Below are 24,466 nucleotides of genomic sequence, written 5' to 3' on the forward strand. Positions count from 1 at the left end.
CTATACTTGGTTACACTTTCACTATTATATATTGTATTATCTCAGGTTGTTCATAGAGTCGGTCTTTATATATGGGTTTTGTATGTCACCACCATGCTGCAGTGCACTCGCTGCATACGGGGGCTGCTCATTCTCATTTACTGTTGTTGGGTCCTGCGTGTCCCATTGCTGTAATGATGTATACTGTCATTATTGACAAAATTGTTTTACATTGTTTCTTGAACTGTATGCATGGACTCTTCAACTGAATAAACTGTATTGAATATAAAAATGGTAGCAATGAAAACGTCATCAAAGGCCGCAAAAAATGACACCACCCACATCTTCGTACATCAAAATATGAAAAGTTATTAGCGTCAGAAGATGGCAAAATAAAAACATGATAAAACCTATACAAATTTGGTATCCCCGTAATTGTACCGACCCAAAGAATAAAGTAGACATTAGGGGAATACAGTGAAATCCATATAAACCAAGCCCACAAGAAAACGGTGCAAATGCGTTTTTTCACCAATTTCACTGCATTTGGAATTTTTTTCCTGCTTCCCAGTACACAGCATGGAATATAATAAATAAATACCACCATTTTGAAGTTCAATTTGTTATGCAGAAAACAAGCCCTCACACAGCTCTGTACATGGAAAAATAAAAAAGTTATAGATTTTAGGGTTAAAACATGAGAAAAAAAACAGAGTGACCACTGTCACCATTTATACAACCAAATAGTCTTGTCCATGATATACACAGGCAATAGAAGAAATAAAAGAGAATATAGTTTTTTACTCTGACCGGAGCTCCATATATTTTCTATATGTCTTCTCTGATCCAATGTCCATCAACATTTGTTGTTTGATAATCTGTATCTCTTGCCGATGATCAGCAGAACTCCACAGATCCTTCTGATAAAAATAGGCCACCATTCAGACCAACACCATTGCGTTTTTACTCTTCCTTCATTCTCTTTATTCCTCCTGATGAATTGCTGGAAGAAATACGCAGTTGGATAGCGTAATATGTTCTTTATGTTTAAATGGGATGCTGTTTTTCGATCGATGGGGCCTGCTACCTATCAGAGACCATTTGTATTGAAACAAGAGGTGGTTGCCATGAGACTAATAGGTGTATAAATATCCCTTCTGCTTTTAATGACCAAATATGGAGGCCGTAAGAAGCGTGGTGTTGCGCAAAAGTGCCATCGGGATGCCTTACGGTATTTCTGCCTCCACTCCCCCTACCTTGCATACCTTAGATGTGAGTATGTTGTTTTCCTCACGTGAATAAAGAAAGAAAGAAAAGCACAACTGAAGATTGGAAAGTGCCGTCCACATTGAACATTGTACGTATTATGGCAGGTGCCTCTCCAATCTTTATTTCTATGGATTTTGCTGGTCAAGGACCTAGCTGCAGAGAGACATGTGGTGAATTCAAGTTATAGCCAGCCACTCCCGGATGAAAGTAAACCTCAGGGAAAGTCAGCATCTACTCTTCCTATAAGGCTGAATAAAACATCTTGTAATCCAAATCAATTTAGAACGACCAAGCCTATCATTGTAATAATTTCCTACAGTCCTGTGATGCTATATGTTGGAAAATTACAGGAGAGGCAGTTTAGAAAAAAATATATATGGGGGTATTGGTGGATGGTAAACTTAATTTTAGTGACCAGAGCCAGGCGGCTGCTGCTAAAGCAAATAAAATTATGGGATGTATCAAGAGAGGAATAGATTCTCATGATAAAGACATAGTTTTGCCCTTATACAAATAGCTGGTCAGACCACACATGGAATATTGTGTACAGTTTTGGGTACCAGTGTATAAAAAGGATATAGTAGAGCTGGAACGGGTGCAGAGGAGAGCAACCAGGATTATTAGGGGAATCGGGGGATTAGAATACACTGACAGATTACAAAATTTTGGATTATTCAGTTTAGAAAAAAGACGACTGAGGGGAGACCTCATTACAATGTACAAATACCTGAACGGACAGTACAAGGATCTCTCCAAAGATCTTTTTATACCTCGGCCTGTGACCAGGACAAGGGGGCATCCTCTACGCCTAGAGGAGAGGCGATTTTACCATCAACATAGACAAAGGTTCTTTACTGTACGAGCAGTGAGACTATGGAACTCTCTGCCGCAGGAGGTTGTTATGGCGGACACTATGTACATGTTCAAGAGAGGCCTGGATGACTTTCTGGAGAGAAAAAATATCACGGGTTATGGGGATAAAACATTTATTTAATTCTTGAAGGTTGGACTTGATGGAATTGCGTCTTTTTCCAGCCTTATATACTATGATATTATGATAAAAATCATGATAAGTTTAGGAATAGGAAGATGATGAGTAGATAACAGGATGTGTCTCACTGGACACAACCCCTTTTATAATACAGCCCACTCAATGGCAATCCCAGTCCTATCATCCCCAGCAAATATATGATCTTGCCAGGAAAAGCTTATGTAGGGAAATGTACTATTATATGAAATCTTTGAATTACTTCATGGTGGCCATGCAGCATTTTCATCTTCAGCTAATCCCTAGATAAGGTGGCTCACTGGCTGAGGATGCATCACACAGGATGTACACTTTTAGTATTTTTATTATGTTCTGCAGAGACAGATCTAAAATATTTAGTTTTACCCCTTTAATGTGAACACACTTCATATACAGTTATTCCCAACAAAATGAGTATGTTTGTTTGTTTGCTGTGGCTTAGAAACAAGCAACTTTTCTACAGTACAAATTGTACACTATTCCAAAATAAATCAGCGGCTCTGGCTGGATTTTATGTAAATTGTTTGTTCCAGCGTTCTCTGTTATTATAAAAAAAACAAATGCAATGCTTGTAGCAATAAGTCAGTTCCTGACAAAGACATCTAGGGTCACTGCCAGATGTCTGATTTTTACAATACATTCATATGACCTATTAACTGGGGTTCAATTAAGCTGGGGACAATGGAGATAAAATCAGCAAAGCACAGGTATTTCCAGTTTATTGTTGTCTCCAATCTATGGAAGTCAATAAAATGACTGGATTCAATTTTGTTTTTGTATTGTCGGAGCAGGATTACTATCGTTAAGGCCCCATTGAACAAACAGAGAATAGACACAAGTCTTTATTTACAGCTGTCTGCATGGGAAGAATACCATCTATTACCCCATTTCTGCTCTGATAATCAGCTTCACTATGAATTAGGCAAACCCTCGCTTTAGGATACAAGACAAAATGTTGTTTTATGAAAAGGTTGCTGTGCTATGACACTCTGCGAGCAATACATTTTCTGAGTTTGTGCTGCTACTTCTATTATATCACTAATGTCAGGAATGATGACTTGTAATAAGTGGCTGATGGTGAAACCTATGGAATTTGAAGTTATGAAGTTCTGATTTCACTATAAATCTTATCTAATATTATATTTTCTATACAGATGACAATGAGAACATAGTCTAATATACGTGGGGAGAAGGCAGTCGTTCTCTGGTGGCAACATTGACAGAACATTGACCAACATGCAAAAACATTTATTATTACTGAGCTGTCATAGGCTTACCAAGGGACACAACCTCCATTTATACAGGACCTTTTAGATGTATCATTAGTAAAATGTAATAACCTATAATATTTGTAAATCATCCTATAAAAATAGACACTGGTTTCAGACACTGAGTTAGTCTTATGTTTAAAGGGAACCTGTCACCAGGGACCTCATTTTCACTAAAGACAGACTGTAAAAGCCCATGACACCTGCCATGCTAAAATGTCTCTCTGCCTTTTCTAAGCATTTGCATTAAAATATATAATTGTGTGTTATTACTTACTCTTGCATCCTGACAAAATCATGGGGTAGTCACAGGGGCTGGACTTTAGTTTGGATGCATTTCAAAAAACAACATGTGACTTGTCTGAGCTGCAGGCTGTCTCCATGTTTGTGCTTCTGTACAGCTTGTCCCTCCCCCACTGATGTCATCTCACCAGGCTGAGACCTCTGAGAAGGAGGAGGAGCTTTACAGGAACACAAAGGTGGGGGCCAAGCTCTGAGGAGTGAGTAACACAGACAAGGCACATGTTGTGTTTTGAAATGCGTCCAAACCAAAGTCCAGCCCCTGGGACTACCCCTATATTTTGTCATGGTGTAAGGTAAGTTATAACACACAATTATATTGTAATGCAAATGCTTGTAAAAGGCAGAAAGGCAGATTTGCACTACCGGTGTATAAGCTTCTGCAACCTGTCTCTAGTGAAAATGAAGTCCCTGGTGACAGGTTCCCTTTAAGGTTTCTTCATCTTATTCTAGTGTTTCACCGATATGTACTCTACTACTCTGATATGCAACCCCAAAAGTACCTATACTTTCTAAACTGGGATTTTAGCCAGTGTGTTCATCATTGGGTTACTAGCTATTGAGTATGCCTCCATACACATTTCACAATTTTAGTCTTTAGTATCAGACTGTGTAGGGACACCACCAATATACACAGTTGTCAATTTATTCATGTACATATGTAGAATAACATGAGAAGGGCACAAGTTGAATCTTAAGCTGGAATTGTGAACTCATGGGAGATATAAGTATTTACTGACACAGACATGACAAGAGCTGACAAATAAGTGAATGGTTTCTACCGTGTACTCATTGTAGGTTATTTATATTCAGATTATTGTGCAGAATACTTCTGCCACAAGGCAACTAGGTATATAAAAATGTTATATATATATATATATATATATATATATATATATATATATATATGGACATAAATAAAAAAAATTCAAGCAGTATTTTCTTAGTTGCCAAAACATAATAGTAACCTAGAGGGTTTCCTATGGGGCTCATCAATAAAATACAGACTGCTTTGTATTCTGCCCTGGGGGCTGGTGGGTCTACAGGGCAAGCTGAGGTTTCTGAAATTTCTTAGGATTGTGCATTCTACTTGGAGGCTCTATAGCTAAATGGAAGACTTGTAGATGTAACATTATGTAATGACATGGTTTATTCAGATATCTAATATATTATTCAAAGTGGCTTCAAGGTAAAGGTGATGAATGCTAACTGAAAAATCTTGTTGATGGGGCCTGTTGCATGCATAATGATATAGACAATATCTTCTTATGCCATATATATTTTATAGACATTGTTTTGTAAATTGCAATGCTAAATCATGCAGCGCTGCCAATCTCCAAAGCAACTCTGATCTAGGCACTCCCATTCAAAGAGCCATGACAGCGATAGCAGCTAAAGCCTATAAGGCTGCAGAGGTTTTATTGGTGTTTTTGAAGCTAAGCCCAGGAGTAGATTGAAAAAGATGAAAACCGCCAACCTTTTTAGGTTCTCTCCTTTTATGACCCACACCAGGTTTTATCTTCAAGAACAAGAGAGAACTTAAAGGGGTTGTCCACTTTCAACAAATAATTGATCTGGTTTGTGTAAGGAAAACCTAAACAAATTTCCAATACACTTTCTGTGTCAATTCCTCACAATTTCAAAGATCACTGTTTGCTGTACTTCTATAGAAAGCTTCCATGTTTACTTACAGTGGATAGAAATCTGTTCATTCTGTGTGATGGACACGCAAGTGCATGAGCCGTTATTATCACACAACTCCTATTACTCTCTGTGATTATAACGTATTGTGCACATGCTTGTCCATCACTGACTGTGGACAGATTTCCATCCACTTGGAGTAAGCACAGAAGCTTTCTATAGAAGGACAGCAAGCAGAGATCTTAAAAACGGTGAGGAATTGATACGGAAAGTATATCTGAAAATTGTATAACTTTTCCGTACACAAACCATATCAATTAATTACTGAAAGTGGACAACCCCTTTAAGGGCAAAGGATACACGATGCAAGACATACCACTCTGCTAACTGGAGGCACAATGTTGAATGGGGAATTTACCAGCTCCTGTTAGTCACTACAGGTCACCAGGGTTTCAGGTGCAATGGAAGCAGCAATTGCTGAAATTTTTGTCTTCACCAAAATGTAGAATCATACTATTATACTTATTGTATCGCAATACTATGTTTTGCAACAGGTAAATTACTTTTTCTATATAGCTGTATTGCAAGGTGATCAAATGTATATTTAGGGTGCAAAAGCCCCTCACTTAGCTAAACCAGTTCCCTACACTGTACTGAAGAGATGCAACCACATTGAAACAGTGTTGTCTACATTTGGAAATGAATTTTTTTTTTAATAGTTATGCTGCTCTGGCGTTTAACCTACATCATGTCATTAGGCTTGCTGAAAGTCATGCTTGATGTTGAGGGAGCTGCTACAGGGTGGCTAAATAGGAATTATTGTGCATTTATATGCGGAGTGTCACTATAAAGCTATTGTTTGTTGTAAGGGAAAATTCCTATCGTGTCCTTACAATGCAAGTCCAAGATGTATCCCACTGTATGCAGATACATTGAGATACATGATCCTATTCCTCCCCCACTGCTGTCAATGTTCAGTGTGATTATACCAGACTTTAGCTTGAGAGATAACGTGTTCATACTGTATATTGATATGAAGTGATTTACAATAAACTATCTATGACATCCAGAATGCCTCTACATGTACCTGGTCCGTTTGGCTCAGTATGTACGTTTATTTCAGGGAGCAGATGACAACTGTTAAACACTCCTGACAGGAACTTATCCCTTGGCACAAGAAACCATCCTCATTAGCCATGATATACAGTATGCCTCCAGGGGACAGCAGAGACGCCTCTGTATACATTAGATTACCCTCAACCCCTGCTATACATCTCCAGGTCTTGCTAATGCTAGCCTTTTCATATGGTGTGTATAAATGCACTCTGGAAGTTCTCTTAAAGGGACAGGAGATTGTTAACCTGCTCAGAATTTACACACTTTTCCATGGAAGAAGCTACTTTAGTTACTATTTATTTGTCAAGGCTCACTCTACTCTTGCCCTGACCTGTATCTGTGTAATCTTTTAGCATGAAGTCTGCCTGCTCAGCCTTGGTATTTCTATTTCTATACTTTTGTTTAGTGATTCTGGTACCATTTTTTAATATTACCATCTTCAAGCCATAAGCAATTTCCCTTTCTGACTACTCCAAGGATATGACGCAGGTATATAATACCCAATGTCAATCCCTCCTTGCTTGGTGATATGAGGGGGGGAAATGCAAAATTGTTAAAGGAACCCCGCTCACGCAAACCATACAACATACCTTTTAGACCTTTTTATTCATGTTTTACTGATGGCTCTAACCATGGGATTGGAGCCACCATTCTTCTACACATGACTTTTATTGATGCCCTCTGTTATTTAAGATCCAGTCATGGATGCAAGGGAGCTCTGGCATACCATCAAGGTAACTCCTAACCAACACTGCTAACATGGCCCCCCTTAGGAATGAGGCAGTTGAGAAAGATGTGTGGACTTGCTGAAGGGAATTCCTGAGGGAGGGGGTATGAGGAGGTTGAATAACATTGGCTATGTGTGACTCGCTGAAGAAAAATCAGCTCCCTCATTCACCCCTCCTTTAGGAATTCTCTTCAGCAAGTCACTGCCAATCTTTCCCTAAACTGCCTCATTACTGAGAAGAGCTGGATTGGCAGTGTCAGTGAGGAGGACAGGGTAGTGTGACTGTATTCAGAAGGCATCAATAAAAGTCTTTTTTCCAGCCTTCACTGGAACATGTAAAAATACATCTCAATTTACTATGTGTGGTCTTTGTATGGGTGTGTGTGTGTGTGTGTGGGGGGGGGGTTTGCTAGTGGTTTTCTTTTACCCTTTAAGATTCTCATACACATGAGAAATGTTGGAAACCCTGATTGTTGTGGGACCTTACAACTATCTTATGTTTATGGCAACTTCCCAATTCTCCATTAACATATTATGGTGGGAGAAGCAAGACTTGTTGAATTTCAGTTTTGGGGTCTTTTGCTCTAGGGTAACATAAACTGCCACTAGAAGACCTACTTTCCTCTTCCCAATGATGGAACAAGAACACTCAGCTTCACTGAGCATGCATGGTATATGTTCCCATGTAGGAGGTCACAAGGAATAGTTGTTGAAGGTGTATGTGTACCCGCAGACTTTGCCTCGTTTTAGCCCAATGTGAAATCTAATAGTGATACGGTGGATCAGCCCTCCTTTCTAGAATCTGACCATGATAGAGATATATAAGAATACTGTTTCTTTATAATTTGAGGAAAGTGCCTTCAACCTTACACATAACACCGCTCAACTTTGTAGATGATTACATCTACATTTTGTACCTAGCAGTGGAGTCAGCATAGATTTCCAATGTATTTCATTAGATCTATCAGTGTATCCTAATTTAGGCAGTGAAAGTACCAGTTACGGCTTTCAACGATGTTCTCCAGGAGCAGTGCTCAGGGGCCTCACGTCTATTCAGAATGTAGATCACAGCTAAAGCTCTGATATTTACACAGTCCTGGAGGACACCTTTAATGAATTATTGCCAAGCTCTTATCTTTGCTGTGAAAAACCAAAGCTATTTTGGCTTATTCTGTGTACATTGCATTTAAAGACATAAAAACACAGCACCATTACGTTTAAGATTATGCTATTGTACATTTAAATATTGCATGACATTTTCTTCTATGATATGTCCTTCCCTGGTTCTTCCCCCAGGATGTATAGTGTTTCCTATATAAACACATACACTGTTATAGATTCCACTCAACTAAATGACTGCACATTTCTTCTCTGCTCCTAAACTTGGGTAGTTGTACACATTTGAGCTAACATACGATCAAAGCATTTCCTTGAAGTTCAATAGTAGCTTCTTTGAAGTGGGAACGCCACCACAATTTTTTAAAGCCACTTTAACAGTGATTATCCTCCATCTGCATTGAAAATACCTAACAGATGCACATCATTTTTGCATTGTAATTTTTATGTGGACATTTACTTTAGATTTTCTTTCTGAATGCAGATGCACACATATCAGACATTGCTGAAATAGCACTGAAATGTGTAGCAAATAACACTGATTATCCCGTGAACATGGCCCCAGAAAAGGGTAGAATAAATTGGGTGGCAGGAAAAATAGACCAGTTTTATGTGACTTTAAACGGAACCTGTCATCAGAAATTGGCCTAATAAACCGCTACCAGTATGTTGTCAAGCAGTTGAACAGCTTCTAGATCATGTTTCTATCATGGCCTAGCTTGGTGACATCATCCAGAAAATCAACTTTGAAGTCAGATGTATAAGTCAGGGAGGTGGAGAGTTAGACATTGAAATCAAGCTCTTCCTGTCTCTCAACACCTCTTCCCATGTAGTTGACATCATTCACCGGACTTCAGTAGATCCAATCAATAATGTCCCTGGACACAGGACCTTCAATTACAGTAAAGAAGGCATTCTAAGGCTGGGAAAGCTTGACTTTAGTGTTAAACTCTCCACCTCCTTGACTTCATAAAACCAATTAACATCTCACTTGAAGGATGATTTTCTGGATGATGCCACTACACTGGACCATGAAATAAAGAAGCTGCACAGCTGCTTGACAACATACTGCTAGTGGTTTATTAGACCAATTTCTGAAGACAGGTTCCCTTGAAGAAGGTGTCTACCAAGGAAGAACCACTGATAAACTACTGACAGGTCATCATGCAAAGTAAGTAGATACAAGCTCACCTGGTGTAACTGTACTAGGAGCTACTGTAAAACTAGTTTCTGTAAAAGTTATAGGGTTATTTCCATTGAAGACGTTCACAGCATGTGCTATGAGTATCTAGGATGTTTAAAATGGGAAAAGCACACAGAGCTACAATGTTTCCATAACCTGTAGTTTGCAATGAGTGGCAATGTTATGAGTCGGTCCTGGCATTCAGGTAGATCGATGTTCTTATGACAATTACCTGAGCATTCTTGCAGGTCAAACACATCCCTTCATAGCAATAGTTTTTCTACTTATATAGTAGGGGTTTGAACATGACATATAATTCCCAGTATTGGTGTCCAATATCCTAGTAAGGGCCTATGGGAAATGGACATTGTGTGCATGGTTCCAGAAAGAACTATCACATTGTTATACATTGATTGTTACATGATGTACTTGGTAGAGACATCAAAATTACAAACTCCCCTCAGAGTGTTATGGATATGACTTTATTTTTCAAATAAAATTATCCAAGAAGGAATTAACTTTGTATCACATTGGAGAAACACCACACCTTCCAGGACCTTGAAGAAGGCCATTTGGGGGAAGTCATTAACCCTGTAACAACCAGGCCCTTTTTTAGTTTTGCTTTTCCATTTTTCACTCCTCACCTTCAAAAATCCTTAACTATTTTATTTTTCCATGTAAAGAGATGTGTGGGGGCTTGTTTTCTGTTTCACAAATGGCACTTCACAGTGACAGTATTTAATATTCCATGCCAAGGACTGGGAATTTTTTTTATATTTATATCAGTTATAGGGAAAGGGGTGTGATTAGAATTTTTAGTTTTATGTAATTTCTTAAAAACTTTTTATTTTTATTATTTTTTTACTATTTTTCAGAAATCCTAGGGTACTTAAACTGCATGTTTTCCTCATTATTGCATTATGTTTTCTCAGCCAGTCACTCTGTATAGAAATTGGAGGTGGTCCAGGGTTTCCAATGGGAATCGTTTTGAGATACTCTATTATTCTGCAATGCTATATCCTGCAGGTAACTGCTTGTACTTTGTTTCGCTGTATTTGTATTCTCAGCCCCCGTCTCTGCTCAGAGGGGCAAATAAATCATTCTGACCCCCCAATACAGTGTTCTGAGTTTGTAATTTTTTGGATGATCAAGCCCTTTAAAATATTCATGAGCACTGGTAAAATGAAAGCTGAGCTGTGATTGCTTGCCATGGGCAACTGGAAATATTCTGACTTTCAGACACTTGATAAATATGCCCCAAATATTTAATTACAGAGCAAAGATTAACCAGTACAACAGACCTAAGATAATAGACATAACATAACTAGAATATATAAAGGTATAACAGAAAAAGCAATGGAAGAGGAGAAGGAGGTGTTACAAGAACCAATCCAGAATGTACTATAACCAATTTACAGAGAGAATATCTTTGGTAACTGTAGGTCATACTCAGTAACAGGATTTCACCGCACTACATAAGTGTGACAGTCAGCAAGAATCCAATTTTAGACTATGAAGATAACTAGGACCATAAGAAAAATTATCATTGGGACATATGTGTAAAGTCCCTGTGTTTGATCCCCCGCTAGGACTCTGCAGCATCTAGTCAAACATTTAGTATTATCTCCTTCCATCAAGTAGGCAGACTACACAGGCAAAAAGAGTAAATCTGATGTGTAGAACAATATGATGGTCCCCTACTCCACGCAGCATGAGGGCTCCAGACCTTTCATATAATTAACCTTGTTTAGCTCCAGTAATTTTTTATTTCTCCATCAGCAATAGAGAAAATTATCCTAGAATCAATCATTTGGATTTCATTCCTTGAAATAGTATTAATGGTTTTGTTTTGAAATGTCAATTGTAGCATTTAGACTTGTGATATGAATAGGATTTCATTACTGTTATATTTACTTTTTAGCTCAGATTCTCTGCAGAGACTGTACAGGAAAATCTATCTCACAGCAGTAACCTAAGATTTCAATTTTTCTCTCCCTTAAGGCTGCTGTATTTATCCATCTTGTCTTCAAGACCACAGGGTTTCATTACCTTCCATATGTTTAGAGAAAATAAATGTTTTCTAGCATGGTCATGATATGTCTCTCTATCTTTAGCTGGCACTTGAAAGCCAAATGAGAAATTCCTGATGCAGGGTTGGCCTGGCCCACCCATGTAACGGGGTAAGCACCAGTGGGCCACAATGCATTTTAGCTTCGCCATCTCTCTCCACGTTTCTCCCCAGCCCCTCCTCTCTGTCAGTCTCTCCACTGGTGATCCATTGCACATCAAATTCTATTTAAAATATTAACCATGACTTACAAAGCTATCCACAACCTGTCCTCTCCATATATCTTTAGACCAATTAGCCACTACTGTCCCACATGTAACCTCTGATCCCCACAAGACCTTCAGCTTCACTCATTATCACTCACTCTTCTCAAAAACATCTACAGGACTCCCATGATTCCTCCATACTCTGGCACTCTCTAACTAACCATGTAAGACTGCCCTCCCACCTAATTTATTCGTATGCATCACCAGGACTCACTGATTAATTCATAGGTAGAGGTGGCACCCCCTCATTAATTTATATGCAGTGCCAGAACCCACTCACAAAACAATATGCAGGGCCCACACCCTCTGTACCCAATGAACTGAATTAAACCCATTAAGTTATTTATATTCTGTAACCCACCTTTTCATTTATATATAGCACACATTAGTTAATTTATGTGCAGAACCTGTACTTCCTTATTAATTCATATGCAACGCAAAGGCCCACTCATTAATTTGCATGTAGAGACAGCACCCTCTTGTTAACTTCTATGCAATACCAGCACCCCATCATCCCATCATTAATTTGTATGTACTGCCAAGACATACATTTGAATTCATATGCATCTCATTAATTTAAATGCAGAAAAGCACCTCCTCCTTAATTTAAATGAAGGACCAGCACCATCTAATAAATTCAAATGCAGTGCCAGCACCCCCTCATTAATGTAACACAACAATCGCATTAATTTAATATATAGTGCAACACCCCTCATTAATATGCAACAATACAACAGTGCCATCTCATTAATTAGTTTATAACACAACACCCAATTGTGCTATCAAACTGTTTTTTTAAATCTGTAATGCTCCAGTCACTTCTCAGGCCTTGCAGTGCTGTGTCTATAGTTTTTTTATATTTTGGGCCTGTGGAGTTTTCCATGTATTATATCATAGAGAGCTGTGGTATTCTAAAATGTGTTTAACAGACAATACACTGACATGATAGAGTCTCTCTATCGCAGGCACATACAAGTACACAAGGTATCATTTTATAGGAAGCCATTTAACCTAAAAGAATTTGAAAACCAATTAAAGTGAATGAACCGTAAAAGGCAGACGAATCAGTGATGATATTATGCACAGTTAAAATACAATGCAACCTTTGGATGGTAAATCAAAATTGCATTCCATTTGTTGTCTCCTATGTGCTGGTCTTTTTATGGAAGCTAGTTATTAGTATATGGTTTAATTGAAATCTGTTATAAAAATTCTGGTGTGGATGTAGTAGTGATCTCAGAGAGGACATCTTTGGAGAGATTTTTCTATCTTGTTTCTAAGAATCTATGACAAAATTTCTGTGTGGTATTGCCATGAAGAAAAGATTCTTAGCTGTACTCAGGATAACAAAATAACACATTCTTTAATTGAGTGTTATCAACAAGTATACATTTCACATAAGTATTTCACAGATATAATTCCAACCTGTCTCTATCAGACCTGTTGTTTACAATTTGGATGTGCCTGGATCCGACCGTAAATCTTATGACTATGGTCAGATTCTTCTCACAAATAGCTTCTCTTGTCTGCATACTGCAGTGCTTTCTGCCATCTGCCACTCCCCCTGCATTGCAAGACAAGCTCAGACACAGACACTTCCTTCCCGCATGCAGCAGTGTACAGAGACTTACTCTACAAACTACAGACAAGATAGGGAGAAGCATAGGAGAAATGACTTTCTGTGTTATAGGTAAGATAGCAGAGTTGAATGTTCCATTGTGTCTTATGTTTCATGACTCTAAACTGTCTCATCTCTCATTTTCTATGTTTCACATACTAGTAAACTATTCAGAAGCAAAATGAAAGTATAGATAAACCTTGTACCCTAATAATCTAAGCACATTGTCAGCACACAGCATTTCATAACATTTCATGAATTGTCCACTCAGAGTCCCGCCCACACTGAGTGAAATTGTAATGTATGGGGGTTAAAAGTGATCTTTATTGAAGTTTATTCATCAACTTCTTTCATGGGCAAAACCCTTTAAAGATAATCATATACCTCAGTGACAACATGGTTATACTTGAAATAAACATGTCATCACCGAGATTTTTTCTGTAAGTGGTATCAATGGCTTGCTGTAAAAATGTGACATATTTTGGACAGAATGCAAACAGCAGATTTTAACCCAAGATTTTCCACTGGATTAAATACTGTCGCATGAACTAACCCTAACCACATTGATTTCTATGGGTGAAAGTCTGACAGAAAGGTGTTGCACATCCCATGTTAAAGGTGCACCAAAAAAGAGTTTGTGCACTCAATCGGAGCAATGCAAGACACTTGATTCATAAAGAACGGGTGCCAGAAATCATGAATCTGGCACCTGTGCACACTACACACATAGTGCAGTTTGCACCGTCCTTGATAAATGTGCCCCAGTGTCTTATATTAAATGGGTGTTCCCATTACAGCAAATTAATGTTATTATTTCTATTAAAAAAGTTAGACAAATTTTCAATATACTTTCTGTATAAATTCCTCACAGGTTTCTAGATCTCCGCTTGCTGTCCTGCTATAGTAAGCTTCTATGTTTACTTCCATTGGACAGAAATCTGACTGGTCACACAGGTGCACAGCTCATTATATCAAACAGCTCTCATAACTCTTTATGATACTAACGAGTCGCACACGTGTGTGACCATTGTCAGATTCTATCCACTGGAAGATAACATAGAAGCTTTCTATAGAAGGACAGCCGATCTAGAAAATGGTGAGGTATCAATACAGAAAGTATATTGGAAAATGATTTAACTTTTTATCATAAAAACAATAACATTATTTTCTAAAATGGGAATTCCCCATTAATGTTTGCTCCTAAAAGACACTAGGTCCTATATGCAGTGGATTTTTTTCTATGAACAAAAAGACAACAACTTTTTCTTACAAGGACCAGAGACTGTCATAGCAACAGATTGTCACTCCCCGATGACCTCATGGCGGCAATTGAAGGGGTGTTACATGTGGGTGTTTGCTGCAATATGCAGCAAATGCTCATCTTTTATGGAGAGGGCTTAGCCCATGAGCCCTGCCCATATACCTGCAGCTGACATATGATATACTAAGAGATCACACGTCAATAAGGGGTTAAATGACCCCTTCTTGTTCAGGTAATATGCTTGTATTGCATTTGCAGCGCAACAGTCAGTGATTTTATCCCATGGATTCTTCACCAATGTCACATGCTCTTGTAGTATCTGAAAGATCTACTAATAATAATGTATGGTGTGGGGGCAGTTGTAGCAATGACTGCCGCTTGGTCTTATTTTCAGGGGAGGCCTTATATTTCTAGCTTGAAAAAAATTGTACTTGATCTTATTTTTGCAAGGTGTTTTATTTTAGGGGAAACAGGGAAGCACCATACAACTACCTGGTACAGGGTGGTAATAAGGCTAAGTGCTTGAGCACTAATATACAGTTTGATGGTAAGTTTTGCCTATATCCCTACAGAGCAGTAAGTCCAAATTAAAGGAGCCTAAATGCAGTCTAAAAAATGTTATTTCTTACCATGTCCGTCTAAGCAGAAATAAAATCTTCCCTAATAAAGAATGGCTGGACCATTATACAAGCTCTTATACCTACTATGTCACCCCCTCATCCTCATAGTCTGTAAGCTCCTGCGAGCAGGGCCCTCTCTCCTATTGTTCCATTGACTGTTTGTACTCTGCAATGTAATATTTTATTTGTATATGTCCCTTATGATGGCGCTATGTAAAGATTATTATTCTTATTAATTTTAAATCTTCTCCTCATCTATGAAGTCTCAACATAATATCCTGTTAGAAATGTAATGTCATCTCGGCTGCTAGTGCTATGTTATAATAAGAAGCTTCACAGCATTATACCACATCATTAAGAAAAGTGCTGCATCATAGACATCCATATAACGCTCTGCAGTGGTCAAATGGGCTTAAATTATTCAGATGTTAAGACAACAAAAGATTGTGTTGAGTGAAGGCAAGGGCACAGGTCCTCCTTACATGCTTGTGGAGGGGAGGGAGTTTACACAGCAGGGGTCAACACTGAATTTTAGAGAGTAACTGCATTGTGTGGATCTAACAAGAGGAAGTAAGAACAGACAGTGCCCCTCCTCAATGCAAACACTTACAGACTTAACCTGCAGCTGAACTTTTGCTCTTGAGTGACCAGTGCCATTAGGACACAGGTCAAAAGGTTACCAAGGGACAGAAATGGGACTGCTATGGAATAGACAGGGGGGGAAAGAGTCATTTTTTGTGAAGATTGTGAAGTAAGTTTGATTTTGATGATGCATATGGGGCAAAAGAAATAACTTAGAACAAAGGGTAGAAATATAAATGATAATAATTTTAAAAACCATAAATAATATTAGAATTATACACACAAAAACACATTTAAGTTTATAAAGTATTCATCATCCATATGACACTGGTTGGTAAAGTCAGCAGATTTTAAATGTGTATTAGTTTTATGAAAGGCATAAATTTTCTCGAGAAAAGATATGTTTTAATATTCTGTCACCAGTTTAATAAACCCTATATTGGATTGTAAAAAGGGCATGTTCATGCATTGATAAACAGTGATCAATATCATATAGTTCATATTACATATATAGTTCATATTAGAATTATATTACAAATGTAGATGGTAGAAAGAATGAGCCACATTTATCAAAAACAGTGCAGTCTGCACTATGTGCAGTTTCCCTGTGTAGTGTGCAGGTGGCGCCAGATTCATGGATTGTGCCTCACGTTCTTCATGAATCTGGCGCCCTGGCACTGCTCCAACAACTTTTTTTTGGTGCACCTTTAACATACAACATGTGATACAATTCTGCATGACACTGCATGATAAATGTCACACATGGTCTGACTATGCACCGGAACGCCGCTTTTAGCTGTGACACTTTATAAATACATGTTCAAGCAGTTTCCACTGAAAAGAAATTGCAATGTCAGAGAGGAAACTGGTGCAGGGGCTTTAATAAATGTGGGCCAATAACTACTGTTTGTAGGTGTATAGATGGATATCTTTTCACTCAGCCTTTAACTTTGTGGAGAAAGATGGATTAAAAAATGTAAATGGAACATGCATCTGCGATATGGTTAAACTCTCAATATTTTGCATGAACTTGGATTTCGGTTTTTTGGCTTTTCCCCACAAATAGAGATGAAATGTAGGTAGATAGTTAGATAGTTTGGTACTATAGATTCATTGTAATAAGATAGATACATGAGATAGATTAATTATTAGATATAAAAATAATTAAAATATAGACGGATAATGGCAGACATGAGATCAATAGAGTAAAATTTAAGATATAATAAAAAGACAGTGTAATTTAAGATGGTTACTGTAGATATTGAAATAGATGGAGAGAGAGAGAAACTGTACACTTTTCCAGAATATACTATACTATATAGATATAGAGAATAGTAATAGAGAAATAAGGCATTGCTGCTTTTTCTGGGGATAAACCGTTTCCTGGATTTCCTAGCAGCTGATATTTTACAGCTCCATTTGGGTGTATAGAAAGGGTTATCATAGACCAGAGAAAATCTGCGTAAAATCTCTGCAGCTTTTTTCCCACATGGCTAGCCACATATTAATATGCAGCCTTGTGTTATTAGTCCTATTTCATCTTGATGAGATGTTTCTTTCTTTACTGTTTTTCTTCGAATAACCACAAATTTTAATGTTTTTCAAACGACTTTAAATTAACAGCGTAAAAAATGAATTCATGATTGCAAAATTAATAATGCAATAAAACACTGGAGTTTTGCTGATCAGCTAACCTCATTAGCATAGAGAAAAATCTCTCTACTTTATGTTTCATTTTATTGGAAAGCCGTTTGTATGGGGTGCAATCAGAAGGAACTATATAACACAGTGACTGAGCCAATTAAATGTGTGTGCGGAGCGGAGTGTAGAATATGTCTTACTAAATATTATGGCATTACTTTACCTGAGCAGACAGCTGTGCACTGAAACATGGCCTCATTTTGTGCCGGGAAGCAGTTCAGTCTAAGAATTGGGCATAAATCAGGTGTAAATTGTTTAGAAATCATTTATGGGATTATTTGCGGCCCAGTGTTTTTAGAGGCTGTGACTGTACAGTGCGTTATGCTCTTTTATTTTATCTCGCCATGCAACATTTCAATTGGATTATAACTTTTCCTTTTATTGTTTTCTTTCATACATTTCTTTCTACATATCATTTCTTCTATTGCTTTTACTAGTAAATATCATTTCTTCTTGTCCACTGCGGTCAAGCTGTTACAAATTCTATTAGCAGAATCCAATGAAAGAAGTGATAGATTTTTTTAAGGCAGCTGAAACTATGTATTAGTATTATCACTAAATAAACTAAGGTGATTTTTCTTTCATGCAGTGTATTTAGCAGGCATCATGTTTGAGAGAAGGAGGAGCTGAAAAGATTCATATAAGTTTGTAGGATTTATTCAGAATAACATATTTTGGACACACTGTAAATCTGCTCTTTCTAGGCTGAAAAGTCAAGAAGATGGTCCTATAAGCATTTGGAAGCTATTCCTGTATGTGCACTGTTACATAAAACAATGTCCATCACTAATATGATGACCTTTATTAGATTCAATGAACAACTGTCATTTTTAATATTGTGTGTGTGTGTGTGGGGGGGGATGTGGTGAATATTTTCCTAATATAATTCATTAACAAATTCTGCTTAGTTTGTAAAAAAGCTATTCCCTCCCATAGAGATTCATATTCCACCATGTACAGCGTGTGTTCATACAGGCTGCATGAACTCACACGTTATCTCCCTGTGTTTGGTTAAGCAGCTCTGAGAAGGACGGAAAGAGCAGGAAGGGTTTACACTCACAGATGTGTAACAAACAGGAAGAGAGAGAGAGACCCATCTTCATTCTGATAGACTGATGTGCAATAGCAGCATAGAAGTAACTTTGTAACTAATTGGGACTTCACAGTCTAATTCTTTACAAACTAAGCAGATTAAGTATATATTAGAAAAATGTTCACAAGACTATATGCTGTATGCTGTTCTCCTGCTTTGTAACATATTGCCTGTATATCAGACTTCATGTAACAAGTTCCCAAAGTATGAAAAAGGCAATGAGAACCTGTAGCAACAATCAGGGGAGAAGGCTGACATCTAAAGTGAGAAAGAGAAATCACTCACCTGATAGTGTTGTGGATTCAGCTGCTGTCCAAGAGGTGAGAACTTCTGTTTAGGAATAACAAGGTGATGGCCCTGCAAAGACTTCCATATATTGCTGGACCGTTCTCTAAAGTGATTTTAATTGGATGCCACCTCATAAAGCTTTGACATTATAAAATACATTTTTAACAATTTAGCATAGACAAAATCAAGACCAAGGCTTGATTTACACGCCAAATTAAAATCTCACCAATACCTCTGTGGCACAGATCTGACTCTTTGATTTCTCACATGACTACATTGGAAAAGAGCTCTGTGTGCAGTAGTTCCCCATATAAAATAGCCCTACAGCTGATCCTCAGATGCATACATGAAAAAGAGTAGAGCTTAAATTTTACTAGTGTTATTTTTCTTAATTTTTCTATCAATTTCATATTTATCTATTGGATCTATCAATCAATAATCTATATATCTATTTAAAGAAAACAGCACAGCTATAGTAATAATGGGGGGGATTCATCATTACAATTCGACTTGGTTGTCTATATTCAATTCTATTTTTGTTTTATCTGAATTCATCAAGTGAGTCTATGTATGTGGTTATCTATACGAAACGAAAATTTGCACATGAATTTAATTCAATATTGTGAAAACCAAATAATGAATTTTAAAGTGACGTCGCACTTTCCTATGTTCATTAGGCACAATAGAAAGTTGCAAAACAGCATTTGTACCACAACTGCACCAAAACAACACCAAAAAAAAGACAATGATGAGTTCCCCCCAGTGGGTCCTATTCCAGGACAAGATCCAAAAGGTCCACTTGCAATAACACCAAAAATAGGCAGCACCCCAACTATGAGAAGTGAAAACTTGTAGGTTTATTCACCCATATAGCAATGTTTCATTTAAACAGTAGAACTTGTATCTATCTAAATCTAGCTACCTTCCCATATACCCTATTTATCTATTGTCAATTTATAATTGGTTTGCCTGGTCACATTGACGTTTTTTGAGACTTTTCACAGCTAAAAAGTCTCACATGGCTATTTCCACCTCTTCCTCAATCTGTTGTAAACACAGAACTACATAATGCAACACTGTGAAAAGCCACATAAAAAGTCTCATAGTCAATCCAGTCCTTGTTGGGACTTTTTTTTTTTAATTCCTAGATCATAAGAACATTTGTTAAAGGACGAAAGCAACTTTAGTGAATCTGACGGGCAGTGGGGCTCCAAAAATAGACATATAACTGTGCCAAGGAGCTGGTCTAATGATAAATAACCCTCTATCTATGTATCATTTATGTGCTGAATTCAACATACATCTAACTGACCATCAAAACCTTCTTTCATGTTCCATTCATACTGAGGCCTACAAGTCATTATCTACAAAACTAGCTGCACAAATGTAGGAAAGTAAGATCTTTGTAAAATAAAGATTAGAGGAGGTAAAACTAGTCCTCCTGCGCTTCAGATAAGTCTATATTGATCAGCTTTGTGCTGTGTCATTGTGTAAAAAGGCAAAGGAATTGCTCGGCTCTGACCTCGAGCCCTCTGGCATCACAGGTGGTATACAGGCACAAAGACAGTTTGGATGTAAAAAGTGCTAGAGGCACTTTACACAGTCCACATTGTAAATTTGTCCATTTATGAGCGTCCTGCAGGGGTTCCCACCAACCTAGCAAACAAAGAAGGAGCCTTAGTGAACAAAGCTTTTCCATAAAAGTTGTTCAGATTGCCACTATTAATAAAACTTAGACCATAAACAAATTTATTGCAAGCTGTTTCCTGCATGTGGCTTTCTTTCTTCGCCCTGGCTCTACCTCTCTTTACCTTTCTGTCTTGTACTTAAGTGGATTTAAGGAGGAAATACCGCACAATGGATAATTTCATTATTGTAAGCCTCATCCTGAAAGCATTTCTGCTATCAATGGAAGGGGATGTAACCAGTTTATAAAAGCAAGGCAACTAGAAAGAAACGCTGCTGAAGTATAATAATATCTTGTCATCTGAAGGCACCGATATTCATTAATATTGTCTATAGCCAAAAATAGCCTCCCCCTTACAGTTACTGTATATGTACAGTATCCATTGTATATGGAAGACAATGTCTAGTTTTAAACAATGTCCTCGAGAAATGTCCTTTTCGATAACTGTAGCTGTGCTGCATTTGAGATAATATGTATAAATTATAATAAGCTGATGGTGGTTAAAATGCTGAGATGTGGTGTTTGCTGTATGACCCAGCAGTAAAGCTGCATAGTGCATAGTGCTATTAGGAGACCAGTTATTACTATACCCTATGTCCATGGGTTTAACAATGTAACTAAAAAGCGCGGACAGTAGAATATCAATGGTCGTTTGCAGGTTTAGTATGATTTGTATGTCATATATGTTTTTTTTTTTTTTTTTGGATGTGCCTCAAGTTTCATTGAATGAAAACTGATGCATAAGTGGTTTTGGTTTTCATAATTCAGAGTGGCAAATATTTCACCCCGAACTGCTTGCTTGGATGAGCTTCTATTATCCCAAAAAATCACACGGTCCATTTTTGGTCTAATTTTTTCCTGTTGCTCAGGGTATAGAATTTGTTTTTTTTTCCTGTTGCTCAGGGTAGGGGATTTGGTTTTTTTTCCTGTTGCTCAGGGTAGGGGATTTGTTTTCTTTCCTGAAGCTCACTGTAGGGGATACAGTGAAACCTCTATGAACAGATTGCCCAAATTTGAACATAAAAATGGTCTGCTCATAGAGGGATAGCTTGCATAGAGTTTAATGGGAAAAATAGGACTACCCCTCTCAATCATCCCAGTAAGCTGTCCCGGAGGTCCCACAGAAATCAACAATTTCCTTACATGGCTGAGTGTGCATGTATTATGAAAGAGGAGGGATTCTTCAACTAACCTCTGCAAGAGCAAAATGATTGGTCATTTAGATTCAACTGTGTATTTCTTGTGCCATAAGCTATAATATCAAGGACTAAACTAGTATAGTATATATGGAGTTATTCTCTCCTCCAAATCTGTGTGGACCACATAGTCGGTTTGGGATTTCTGCCATACACACATGCATTCATATACTAACTGGTCTGAATAATGTGGCTTTGGCTTACTTCCTGTATCCCTGGGATCTAGCCTAATATCAGGTCTGTTGCTATATATTGGACACATGCTTCCCTTCATGTGCGCTTAGTATTACCCTTTAGTGACTTAACCTATTTAGACTTTCATTGACACATAACAGAAACAGCCATGTCTCTTCCTCCTCTCCTCTTCACTTATCTCTCTGCCTGTCAAGATTTTACTATCTGTCTTTTTAACACTTGTACAGCAGAGATTATTGTTGTACTGATAAAAGCTGGAATGTTAGTGATTGTTCTTAAGCATTGCCTTAACACTGAAGGCTATTTGGTGCAACCTTTCTATTACAGTACATAACATTGGTATCACCTGGTTGATATATCAGTAATATTTTATGTGCACCTGATTCAGCACAGCGCATGATACTGCACATTGTATGATATTTTTCTTATATTACAAAATGCTCAAGCCTATTATTTTCCAGGATGAGCAGTTCCATATGTGCTTGCCGATAACAGATCTGCCTATTCCATTACTATAACATGCCCATTTAGTCTGGTCAGAAGAGGCAGCTGTTAATCAAACAATCATAAGGGTACACCAATTTGCTTGTCTTATTACAGTACTATAAGCCTGTCTCCAGATATTTACCCTTTACCGGCATACAGTTCCTGTGTAGCCATTGCTTATACGTGCTTTGTTAATAGGATGAGTGTAAGCATTTCACCTCTGACCTCAGACTGAACTCCTTGTAGACCCTAGGAATATACTCCTGACCTTTAAATTGTCAGAGGCTTTACAAAGGATTGAAGTAAATCCATGATTAAATGATTTGTCAGTGTTACAAAAGTGAGATTTTCTGGAATGACTGTCGGTGGACACAACCATTGAAAATATATAGATAATATATAATATATAGATGAATTTGTTTCTATTTATGAAATAAGAATTTTGTCTTGTTTGTCACACAATAATTATGCTAACACTAAAATAGCCATAACATTGAAATCTGAGCTTTCACTCTAACATCCTCTTTCGATTGTTTGTAATTATCTGCAATCCCAACATAAAACCACAACAGTTATGTGTGTGTTACATTATTTAAAAAATAGTTTTCAAATGAACTACATCAGCCAAACCAGAGAAACCCATATGTAGCCAGCACTACTTCTGGCTTACATGCTTCATCTGTACAGAGCAGGTAAGGATTTGGAGCAAAGATCAATAAATCCAGAGTGGCACACAGCTTTTAGTCCAAAACAAACAAAACGCATGAGAATTAATGTTCTGCATGCTGATACGTCATTCACAAGTGGTAAGTATATGATAATTATCACATCTATAGAAAAATAATAATCACTATGCAGAAAACAGTTGATTTTTACTATGTATATTTGAACTTGTATCTTAACATATGGAATTTTAGATTGTGCTCATATGATATTTTAGTTGTCCGCTGAGGGTGGATATGCTACAATACCCCCAAAAAGCTTTCACTCTGTGTTCCTAATTTTTTGGAGGATACAACAAATTACCATAATGAAAAGGGCTTGAAAACTGAAAAAAAGAACTGGCACGACGCTGCTAGAGAGATGATCCTCAAGTAGGATTTAAATATTTTATCTTTCTAAAATAGTAAACGCGTTTTGGGCAACCAGCCCTTCTTCAAGTAATTAATAATAAAATATATAAAACATATAGCGCATATTGTAAACAATCACAAATAAATAACTGACAAGTAGATAGACTTAAAATTGAATATTAAAAGACATTGTCCACAATGCTAATTCGAGAGAACTAGTATATACAACATTCATATATACAAAAATTATTTCATTGCGGTGGGTCTCTGGTTGATCAAATAATAACTAGTACACCAGGCATAAAAAGGCTTTGTATTGGAAATTTTCTTTTAGGCACAATATAGTGTAATATGTCCAAGGTGAAGCATACTAGTACGTAGAGTTTAGTAAAGGAAAAAATACAATTACTTACAAATATGGATCCTAGGCGCTATTCTGTGTTAGGATGCCAAGGTAGCATGCAAAGCTAATAAATGTATTACTACCATTCCAGTGAAAGTCACTAGGCGATTCTGCCGGAAATTACGTATTACAGGGGAAGCATCAGGTTTCTATGGAGACCCGAATATACTGAGCAGCTAGAACTGTAGAGCAGCTAGTATGTCCAATACTATCATACTATTTGCAAAAACACAAGTACTGATGGGAGGCAGATACATTGGGGCTTATTTACTAAGGGTTCCATGGCCGCATTTCAGTTGGGTT

This window comes from Engystomops pustulosus, chromosome 2 (genome assembly GCF_040894005.1).
Source record: "Engystomops pustulosus chromosome 2, aEngPut4.maternal, whole genome shotgun sequence".
Taxonomy (NCBI): Eukaryota; Metazoa; Chordata; class Amphibia; order Anura; family Leptodactylidae; genus Engystomops; species Engystomops pustulosus.